General features: G+C 33.6%; 1 long non-coding RNA gene across 2 annotated transcripts in view; it reads left to right on the top strand.

The window, feature by feature from the left end:
* The window catches only part of LOC102159151, a 67,046-nt gene that overhangs the window by 50,303 nt on the left and 4,465 nt on the right, over positions 1–12,278 (top strand). For both annotated transcript variants that reach the window (XR_002338569.1, XR_002338568.1), the window contains exons 2-3: positions 5,184–5,353; positions 7,289–7,412. This is a non-coding gene — a long non-coding RNA (uncharacterized LOC102159151). The remainder of the gene's footprint in view (positions 1–5,183; positions 5,354–7,288; positions 7,413–12,278) is intronic.

The raw sequence follows: 12,278 nt of genomic DNA, 5'->3' as shown, positions 1-12,278 counted from the left end.
TGAATCTAATCATTCTAAACCATACCATTTTGGACCTCTCAGTTACATGTGTCCATAAAATAAATCCCTGGGTTCTTAAGACATCTGAGCTGGGGTTTTGTCTCTTAAAATTGAAAAGTCATAACCAACATTATTATATATAATTATTTATTTTTATTATTGTAGCATGCTATAAAAGAAAGTACAGCTTTGATGAGAGCATTTTAATTTAAAGGAAACACAAAGGAGAGAGGAGTTTAGGGGGAACAATGACATCCAAGTTTGACCCAAAAAAAGTTAAATAGGGCTTATATTTGTGAAAGTTAGGAAAAATATTTTGTCTAATATATATTACAGAAAATATGTATGTGTACATTATGATAGCTGGTACATATTTCACATAACATTGTACACACATATAGTCCCATAGTCAAAAAAGAAAGGACAGAATGGACAACAAACTCCATTTCAGCAAGGAATTCAGCTTAACACCATTCTGAGTAGGTTAAAATTTTAAATATGATCAAAGATATTGTGCAACTAATATTCATATTTTATTTATCCCAGATACAAATAATAAAGGCAATGACTAAGAAGATTACTATCCCCTTCTAGTATTAATAATTACTATCAATAAAGTATTAATGTGAGAAGACAGAACCTTGAAGGGGCATTTTAGATTTTGAAATAGTTACATTCAACGAACTACCCCCCAAAAATTCAACTTTTCATGACATAAGATTTTACAGTTGACCTAGGTAAAAACAGAAATCAGATTAAAATTAAAATGAGAAACTAAACCAAAGTCAAAACAGGAAGGAAATAACTGAATGATGAAATACAAAGAAAGAAAAAAAACAGAAAGTGTTGTAGATATTATTATTATTATTATTCTCTTTTGGCCACCCCACGGGCATATGGAGTTCCTGGGCCAGGGGTCAGATCCAAGCCCCAGTTGCAACCTAAGCCAAAGCTGTGGCAATGCCACTGTGCCTGGCTGGGGAGTCAGTCTGTGTCCTGGCATTCCCAAGATGTCTCTGATCCCTGGTGCCATGGTGGGAATTCCCAGATATTACTGATATTTTTTATTTTCTTTATCTCTGTACCCTCTCCTTCCTTCCCTTTCTTGTTCTCTGCGCTTTCCTTCCTCCCTTTCTCTTTGCCAGTGGAAATTTTTTAAAAAGAGTCTTAGTGAAAATTCTGTTAAGTTTATTTTCCTAAAATTATTCAAGCCTGTAGTTAGCAAGTCAGATGGGTAGATAAATTATTCATGTTTAATTCATCAAATGGCACATTTCTGCTTTGCTTCTCTTTATTTTTACCATTTTTCACCTACTGCATTTGTGTTCTCAGAATGAAATCACTTTTAATATTGAAAGTTGACTTATTTCTAATAATTTTTAGTTAGAAAATATTATTTTCACTGACTATCTCATATTAAAATAAACCTGAAAAAAATAATAATAAAAAAAGAAAGGAGTACACATTGTGGCTCAGCAGGTTACAAACCTGAATAGTATCCATGAGGATACAGGTTCAATCCCTGGCCTCACTCAGTGGTTTAAGGATCTGGGGTTGCCATGAGCTCTGGTGTAGATCTCAGACACAGCTTGGATCTGGCATTGCTTTGTCTGTGGTATAGGCTGGCAGCTGCAGCTCTAATTTGATCCCTAGCCTAGGAACTTCCATATGCTGCAGGTGCAGCTCTAAAAAAGACTAAATAAATAAATAAATGTGAAAATAAAACAAACCCGAGAGTGTTTCCTGAAACTTAACAACCAATGAATGTTTATACTCATAATATTTAATGATATAATAAAGTAGATGGTGATGTGGAGTTAGACAATTAAGACCTCCTCATCAACATCTCCATTGCTAGACAGTCGAGAGATCTTTTGGTAAAGTAACAATACATCCAACCTACCAACCAAGAAATAAGGTTATTATTCCAATAAAAAACTTTAGCTAATGTATTAGAATGTTTTGAGTGAACAAAACTAACACATCTAAACATATTTGTGATAATATATTTGGGACTGAAAGAAGAGAGAAGATTTTTATTGCTTCCATATACACCTGGAAAACCAATTTTGCTAAGAGGCAGACTAAATTCCCTTTACTAGGCTCACTGAACTTGTATTGACCCAAAGAATGAAATTAGGGCGGGTACTGATGGAACCAATTTCTTGAAATATTTCATAGAACTAGAGTACAAAAACCGCTAATTCAAGGATCAGATGACAAAACAGGATACAAGGTTAGGGCCAGAGCCATCCTACCTTAGGTCTGGTTGCTTCTTGGAGAGTTGAAGGCATCAGAAGTGTCTGGAGGGACACTGCTGGCAGGGGTGGTGGTATGCAATGCTGAAACATCATCAACAGTGTTGGATATAGTGAGAATGTTTTGAGCAGTGCTGCCTTAGGGATTTTACAAGATGGGAGTGAAGCTAGAAGCGAAATCAAGCCCAAAACATGGAAGACACTGATAATGAAAAACTGATCATGTAAGAGGCATGCCTGATGAACTGTGTACAATAATTGGAGCCTTTGGAGGAAGAACATCATACCAAAGGTCTGGGGTTTCCTGAAACCTCATTTGAGTGCGTAGGTCTATAAGACAGAATACATTCTGGATAAATCTCTGTTTGATAGCTGTTTATGGCACAAAATCTGTTCGAAATATGCAAGTGGAAGACTTTACAACATTTAGCAAAGACAAGAGTACAAATTCCTGGCACATGCTGGAGCTATCAAATCCTATTTGCTGACTAGTGAAGTTTCAATTGTAAAGCATGGTTGCTTTCTTCATGTGGTGGCTATAAACTGTGAATTAGTGAATCCTAGTGGAAAAATCCAGCATTGTGCAATAATAATTATTCTTACACGGATCTTTCTTGTACTTGTGTATACACACACACACACACGTATATATACATGTATAGCCTCTGATTGGTATGATGCAGTAAGTGCATTTCTGAAAAAAAAATGCTTTAGAAAAGCTTCCAGTATCTCTTTCAGAATGTCTGTGGCAGTACTAATTTTACTGCCTTTCTGCTCCAAAAAAAAAAAAAAAAAAAAAAAAAAGAAAGAAAAAGGAAGGAGGGAAGAGAGGTAGGAAGAAGGGAAAGCAAAACAAAACAGGATACAAGTTCAATGTCCACAAGAGGGGAAAGAAAAAATGAATTCATATTGATACACCTATACTATGAATTACTAGAGCTGACCCAACTATACTATGAATTACTAGAGCTGACCCAATGTGAAATATACAACTCTTGAATTTGAGAGTGTCTATTACTGGGTTCCAAAGTAAAAAAGAAAATCCCAGAGATAGATTGGTTGTATGATGATACTTTGTAAATAAAACCCATATGTTTTCTATATATATTTTTAAGCTCAGAGAAAGATGTAGATTATATGGCCCAGGCTAATATTGGTTATACTGGAAAATGACAGGCAGAAATGAACTTGCTGCATGAAATTTAAAGTTTAAAAGCTATTTCCAAAAGTTTATTTTATGAATGAACTATTTGTCTCTTTCTTGCCAATTTGTAGGATCCATTGCTGGTGATAGATATTTTGTTAGGATCCTTAATTTTAAGCAATGCAAGCTGACTCAGGCTGAGTTAAGCAGAAAAGGATTTTATAAAAATATTGGATAGTTCACTGGATTGAGAGACTTGAAGATCCTCACTGGAAAAAAAAGTTTCTACATCTTGATGTATAGTGTTACCAGAAAGTGAAATGTGTCTGTTGTAGAGCAGAACTAGTTATTTTGTTTAATTTCCAAATGTTTGGTCACAAATTTTAAGTACTGGTATTTTTAATGTGTATCATTTGTTAGGGAGATCTGATTTTGCTCTTCCTTCTCACAAAGCCCTTCCTCTTTATAAAAATGTGTTTTTTTCCCCCCATATTTCTGGAATTAGTTCCCCCTCACCACCAAGACCTGCTAAAATTTAATTGAAATTCCATTGGAAAGAATTCATATCTTAGGTTTTCCACTTTATTAATTTGACATCTCTCCATTTATTGAGGGTATTTTTCATATATTTATAGTATTTACAAGCTTTCCCCATAAAATAGTTTTATATTTGGTTAAGTTGATTCCTGGGTATTTTAAAGTCTTTGTTGCTTTCCATTGAAATGTAGTCTTTCCATTATATTTTCTGATTAATTTTTGATGGTGTGGAGGAATTTTCTAGATTTATTGATTTTGCATTTTACAATGTTTTTAAAATTTCCTGACAGTTGTGTGAGGCTTTTGGTTTTTGAGAATAACATCATTTTTCAAATAACTATAGCATTATATTCCCCCTTACAACTTTTCTTTTTTTTTTTTTTTTTTTTTTTTGTCATTGTCCTATCTCTTATGTAATATACCAAAGAGTAATATGGATGATGGGTGTCCTTGTCTTTCCCTTGTATTAGAAACTGTTTCTAAATATTCTTCTCACTGAAAATGATTTTTATTACAGTTATTTATTAACTAATTTTCAAACATTATGGAAATTCTCTTCTTGTTTTTCTCAAAGTTTTTTTAAATAGTAAAATAAGAAATTTTAGGCAGTGCTTTTCCAAATTTATTTCACTTATAATGTTTACTTAGTCAAATAATTTAATGCATTGTAACAATAAGCTTTCAGATATAAATCAGTCAATATTTTGGAGATAAACAAGCCTTGGTCATACACACACACACACGTAAATATATGTATTTCACATGCACATTTGGGGTTGTCTAACCATGGTTTTAGGTGTTTGTCTCTATATTTATAAATAATATTAATCTGAAAATGTTTTATCTTTCTGTATTTCTACATGTGAATGGAATTTCAGTATTCTCAGGTTTTGCAGAATTTTTGTTCTCCACAATTTTTCAAGTTATGGCATTATATGTATTTGGATAATTTGCAAGTCATGCCAAGAATGTAACACTCAATAGAGAAACTTGGTTCCTTATTTAGTAGACAAAATGTAATTTTAATTTAGGATAGAAAGAATGAGAATCTCTTCAATAAGTGCAAAATTGTTTGTGGAAAAGAGAAGAACTTGTGCTCCAAAATGTAAAAACTTTTAAGCTGCCCATTTCATTGCTGTATATTTGAAATTTGCAAACTAGACCAATTGAAATAAATATATTTCACTATGCGAGAAGCCTTATAAAGCTATTTCATGATTTTGGCAGTGTTTGTTCTATTCCAGATGGAAATTTAACTTCATCATCATCCTGCAATGTTTCATTCATGACAGTGTCACGTATGGACAAATGTAAGTCTCCACTTGAGTTTCTGTGATACAGGATCCTCTTAGCCAGCAGTGACAAAGATGTAAGTGAAAGTAGTGGAACCTACAAATTCATCACTGTGCATCAGGTAAGAGGATTGCTTATCTGCTCTTAACATAATAATTGGATCACTGGAAAGAAGTATTTGGAGGTGCATTTTAAGAAATAGATGCTAACCAAGGAAATAGTTGCTTCCTAATCATAGCAACTCTCCTTCTCTGCATACTGCTGTCTTAGAATCATTTTGTTCAAATTCTTTCGTTTACTAATACCTAAGGAGGATTAAGATAAGTTTTAGAACAAGTAATCCTAGGGCCTGGAAAGGCAAAATTTATTAAACAACAATTTTCAGTTTAAGTTGAGGTTTTCAACCATTTATCTACTATTTTATTGCAATGGGTCTCTCTCTATCTTTCAGAGAAATAGTTAATCTAGTGTTAAGAGTTCTTTGGATCCAAGTTACAGCACTGAGATCAATATTAGAAAATGTTAAAGAAACAGATAAAAGTTGGACAGCTAAAGGTTTTCAACATCAGTGATTTTATTGAACAAAATATATACTCTCAAAGGTAATAATTCTCAAACTTTCATAATGGATCCAAACTATGTCTGATAATTTTCTGGCAAACTAAAATAATCTCAATGGATTCCCTGGATTTAGAAAATGTCAAAGTAATGAGAATTTAAATGAGACGGCCCAGTTATTCGCAATTAAATTATACAACAGTTATAATTTTAAGACTATAAGCTCCAAAATGCTATCAAGTAGCTTTATGAATTATAGAAGATGAAAGGGGATAAAATACTACATAGGAGCTGAAACTGATTACTTCTTATCTTACTCTCTTTGTTAGACACAGGCAGCATATGCTCGTTATAATATTTAATGAGTAATGCTGAGCTGTCATAATCCCAGCTTCTATCTTTTCACAAAGCTGTTTATCTTATTATAAATCTAAACTCTAGTTGTTGTGGGACTCAGGGTGAGAGAATCAGTCTTGTGTATATTAATTGAAGCTTATGGTGGGGGATTTAGCCTGCAGATTAGTGATGTTACAAGGAAATTGTAAGGAAAAGAAAGTTTTCTCCTCTATAGCACACATTAGCACATTTTGTATGGTAACATGACTTAGGGGGAAATGATACCTTAAGAGTTTTTCAAAACATATGTATTAAAGATTCAGGGATTTCCTATACCTTACATAGAAAATCAAAATATACTGTAAGCATGTAAGCATGGCATAGAAAAAAAAAAGTGTGAATTTTATATTCAAAGAGCCATAGTTTCCTTCTTTTGCTTCTCTTTTGTATTTATTCTTTTAACCTAGAATTTAGCAAATATTTTTTTAGCATGCCATGTGTGCCAGGTTCTATATGAGATATTTGTACTCCCATGCAGTGGCTGAGAATCTATGAAAAGTTATATAACTGCTCTGAGTCTATTTCTTTTTTTTTTTAATTGGAATAATGTCTCACACCGTTCAGTCTACTTTATCAAAATATAGACTAGGTGGCTTGTAAATAACAAATTTATTTCTCAGAGTTCTAGAGGCTAGGAAGTCTAAGATCAATATGCAGATTTGTTGCCTTTTGAGGGTCAAATTTATGATTCATAGACTTCCATCTTTCCCTTGCTTCATGGGGCAGAGGATGAAGAATCTCTCTGGGGTCTCTTTCATTAGGGTACTAACCCCATTCATGAGGACTCTGCCCTCATGACCTAACCACCTCCCAAAGGACCCACCTCCAAATAATATCCCTTGGGTTATTAGGATTTCAACATACGAATTTGGTGAGGGGGTGGGCACAAATATTCACTCTACAGCACACAATATCATTAGCTTCTTCAAATTTTGCAAAGAGAAGGTAAGATAGTGCATGTCTTGGTAAAACGTGGTGGCCCATGAATAAATAATAGACATTACTCTTTTACCTAAACAATGTTAGCTTTAAAACATTTCATTGTACTATCTCCATCATGCTTGCTTCCAATAACTTTATCATTTTACTCCATTCTTCATAGGTGCTGACTGAAAAAAAATTCACAACCTAAAAGTTGAGAATTATGTTTTATTCAGCAGACTTACTGAGGACCTTAAGTCCAGGAGATAGCCTCTCAGATAGCTCTGAGGGACTGTTCTAAAGAGGTAAGGGAGGAGCCAGGATATATAGGAGTTTTGCTGAGGGAAAAAAAAAAAAAAAACTAACAAGCAAACAAACATATAGTTGGACATCAAAATATTATTGTAATTATAATAAACAAAAGCCCAAAACTCAGACATCTCAAGTTAATGAATTTAGCACTTTTCTATATATGGAAAGAAGCAAGAGTCTGGGCTTATTGAAATTATTTCTTGGATATGCACCTTAACTATGTCAGGCTGATATCCTATTTTTCTTCATCCTGAATCCCTCAGGGTGTACCATCCTAGGGGTATAGGGTTGTGAACTGCAGTGGCTAATGGCTTTATAGCCACAAGATCCTTGTTTTAACTGAAATGGCATATGTTATTTTCTTGCCTTAATTATCCCCTCCCCATTTATGAGTTAACTATAATGGATACTCATTATTATCTTTTATTGGAATCCCATGGGGACACATTCTTTTAATATTATTTGATGTTATGTATTTAATGTGGGAGGCTTTATTATGTAAAAGAAGAATAAAACCTCAGGGTCATGAAATAACATTTTTCTTCTTTTCTAAAGAGAAATTGAGGATGGATTCAAGAATAATATTTTTTCCATTGTTATTATTTTAAATGAAAGAGTGGTCTCAATCAATAACCATTTTTCTTACTTTTCTCATGTTAATCTCACTTATATAAACTTAAGTATGTACATTTTGATAACAAAGAAATATAGATATATTTTATTGACTGTAGTGAATAATATATTTGTAAACTGCAGAGGCAGGTATACTGACTTCAGTATTTCTTTTTTTTTTTGACTTTAGTATTTCTAAGTAACTAAGGAGTTGATTGCTAACCTGAATGTTATAAATTTATAATTGATAGGACCTGTGCTTTTAAAAATTTCCTTTAATCTATTAAAAAGGACTTGTATATTGCCCAGGAGATATTGAAGTTAAATTCCAACTTTTATCAGTGAATTTTTTTTCAAAGTAATCTCTTTCTAAAAAAAAATTTAAATAGATAAAATTGAGGCATTCTTTGACTGAAATTGGGAGCTGAATATCCCAGAACTCAGCTGGTTATATCATTTATTTCATTCTGACCACTGACTTCATCTACAATCCTGAAAAGCAGTTTATAAGCAACTGTTTTGGATTACTAAAATGATAATGGTGATTTGGAAAGGAGCCTGCACATTTTCATAATTTTCTCTGAAATATGTTTGCATTGCTGTGCACAGGCCTATTTGCTTATAGCTGATTGGATTGTTAGTGGATACCTGCCTCAACTAGAAGCAATCCATTTACTGGCGAGCAAACAATGGACTCCCCTCAAAGGGGAAGATGAAGCCTGTGTTGATAAAGGACACTCAGTAAAGTTATTTAGTGTTAGTGCTGGTAAATCATTGGGCCGGGTCCAAGCAGAGGGCACTAAGACAGAGCAAATTTAAAGAATAGGTAAAAGAAATAATGCTGCTCTAGAATGAGAAAAAAGAAAACAAAGCAGTTCTGTGTAAGACATGATAGCTCTATATTTGTCTCTGGGTATGCCCGAAAGGCTGGTATTCACCCTTGGCTCCAAAAAAAGCAAGAAGGACTAGGAAGTGATTTTTCATTTTAAAATTCAAAAATCTCCTAGAGACACTCAAACTAGCTGTCTACATTAATTAGCTATGTGTAGATTGGCGGCTTCCATATCACTTAACCCATTACAAAATATAACTTGGGTATATGACCAGTGGAATATAAAGGTCCTGCTGGAAAACTTACCTGATTGCTCCTGAAACCAAGTTTCTTGAGCATAACTTGCTTTTTCATTGATCCAGAGACCAAGTACATCTTGTGTGACTAAAACCTTAGGAAGTCTCTCCTAGAAGGACCTCTGGTTCCTGATGTTCACCCATCTTTTCTTTGTCCTGCTGTACCATATCTTTTGTTTTTATTAAAGTCTTACATGAATATGTTCTATAGCATCCGTGAGTCCTTTTAATTAGCTGAACCTATGTAAGCATTTTTAGATGCTGCCTTGGATCACAATAGCTCCCTAGTTTTCATGACCAGTTTCATTGCTTGTCCTTGTCATCCATTTCCAGATAACAAATTCACTCATAACATAATTTAAATAGATTCTTATTATTGATACCAAAGGGTTTACTAGAGCAAAAACAGTTTAAAAAAAAAAGCATGCAATCAAACAAGGCCATAATATGTGGTGCCCAGGAGAGTTACAAAGATTGGACAATTAAAATTTTTGTTATTTACCCTCTGGATGATTTTAAGATCTACAGATAGCACCTGTAGGGAAAATGGAGCTGTGATCATGCCTTTGGAAACCAACTCAGTGTGAGTGCTACCCAGGTAAAAGAGTATTAAATCAGAGCTGAAAGGTAGACTGCAGAGTTTTTGACTATAAAGCTAGAGGCAGAAATAGTATTCACGTTCACTATAGCATATATTCCTTTCTTTTAGATGAAACTCTGGCCTTGCTGATACTGAGCATGATATTGAAAATATCAGGAATCCCGTTATATGTAAATTATCCTATTAAATGAAAGAACGCTGTTGTTTATGTAAGATCTTCCTGAATAATAATGCAGGTTTTAAGTAAAAAAAAAAAAAAAAAAGACTTGAAGAAACAAGAGCTATTTCCACAGCTAGTAAGAGCTCTGACAGTGACAGCAACAGAAGCATGACCCCCTTCTGGTCTCTAGCTGAATGAAGGAGTAATGTGCATATATGTGTCTGCCTTCTGTGGACATGCCTTTTCTGAAAATATTTTGTATTTTTGACTAGTTAAATAACATTCAGAGAGCTTAGTAAAATGTTTGTGAGTGACCAGAAACCGATTTAGAATTCACAGAATTGTCGTTGCAGTGGGACAAATGCTTCAGGAAGTGTTATTTGAAACCCTCTGTCTCATCAGACACCCTACCTTTTTTCTTCTCTTTCCAGTCCTTCTCTATGCCAGCCTTTATTTCCTGAACTGATGTTATTTAAAGAGTAGGTGAGGAAAAGGGAAAGGAAAAGGAACAAGAAAATTGCTTTAATAAAGGACATTTCTGTACCTGTGTGTGATTTCTTGTCATTTTGAAATGCTTTAATTCATTTGTCACCTTCCTTGCCTGAAAAAATTGCTAGATCTCTAAGAGGACACATATCTTGTTTTGTTTTAAAGTTAAACGTCCGTAGGTTGAATTGTGATATCTAAAGGGTAGTTTTGGCAGCAATCAAGTGACATTTGAGGATGAAAAACAGTGGTCCTCTGCATATTCTCCACTGCCATTGCTATAATTCCCTCAGGTATCTTGGCATCCATCCTCCTTGCCTATCTCTGTCAATGCACCATGCTCCCTCTCTGGAGCTTTTGAGAACACTGTAAACCACATCTATTGAATTCATCCTTTTGTGAATGTCATCCAATACCGTCAGGTGCTCTGTAACTTTCCTATCAACAATTAACTGATATAAACCAATTAATCATAATGCACTCCTGAAAAAACTCAACTACCATGAGAGTCTTATCCATCCTTCCAGATAATGTGTATTTTCATATTTGCAATTTTACCTGATATCTCCAGGGTTTAGGTTCAACACAGTTTCTGATTGTTATAATAAATTATTCAGGGCAGTAAGAAAGAGAAAATAATGTAGGAATAGAGATGATATTTAGGTAACTTCTTTAAGGGCTCCTAGATTACTGCTCTTTTGCAAATTATAACATTAAGAGAGATCTAGGTTATCTGTTCCCAAAGTATTAGAATTAAAAAAGGACTATATGAGTAATTTATCCTAATGAATGAAAGTGATGGGAATTGAAAAAGTCTCTTCAATCATAGGTCTCCATTGCTTCTGATGAAAATCAGCTATCGTTCTTACAATTTACTTTTTTTCTCCATGAATGCTTTTAAAATACTGTCTTTGTCTTTGGTTTTCAGCTATTTGACTCTAAAATGGCTATTTTTTATTATTATTATTCTATTTGGATTTCACTATAGTACTTGAATAAGCTGATATTTTAAATCAAATTTGTAAAATTGATGACAGTTGTGTTTTAAAATTTCTTCAGGAGTCTCCTCAAAGGCACAGTGGTTTAAAAATCTGACAGCAATGGCTTGGGTTGATGCAGAGATGTGGGTTCCATCCCTGGACTGGCACAGTGGGTTAAAGGATCTAGCACTGCTAGAGCTGATGCGTTATGTTACAGCTGTGGCTCAGATTCAGTCCCTGACCCAGGAACTTCCATATGCCACGAGTGGATATATATATATATATATATATTTTATTTCTTGATTAATTCTTTCTTTCCTCATCTTCTGAACACTAACACTAAGTTCATTTATGGTAGACCATATAATACTTTTCATTTTTTAAAATCTTTGTTCTCTGTGTGCTTCAGTCTGAATATTTTCTGTTGCAGTGCCTTAAAGTTGACTAGTCTGTGTAGTATAATTTGCTTTTTAGATCAAAAATGGATTTTTATAACATTATTATATTTTTAAGTCTAGTTTTCTCTTTTTCATTTATCTTCCAGAGTTTCGATTTGCTTCCTAATCCTTATATATTCATTCATTATGTCTGTCTTTTCCTATAGGTTCTTAAACATATTTTAAATAGTTATTTTTTTGTAGTTAATTTATGCTAATTTCAAAAAGGTTTTCTGGGTTTTCTCTCTCTCAACTCTGGTTCACTTTTTTGTTTACTTAAATGTGTAGTTATTTTTATTATATGTTGGGCATTGTATGATATACTGTAGCAGAGTACACAATTTGTTCTTTGTTCATGCTGAGATTTTTGTTTGTTTCTTTCATCAGAGGTGAATGAAAAAGTACTATTAGATCACCAAAATGAAAGTACTGTTAGATCATCAAAAAGCTGTAGA

Source organism: Sus scrofa, chromosome 14 (assembly GCF_000003025.6).
Source record: "Sus scrofa isolate TJ Tabasco breed Duroc chromosome 14, Sscrofa11.1, whole genome shotgun sequence".
In the NCBI taxonomy this organism is placed as follows: domain Eukaryota; kingdom Metazoa; phylum Chordata; class Mammalia; order Artiodactyla; family Suidae; genus Sus; species Sus scrofa.
The sequence above is the reverse complement of the archived record's forward strand: the minus strand, read 5'-3'. Positions and strand labels throughout refer to the sequence as shown.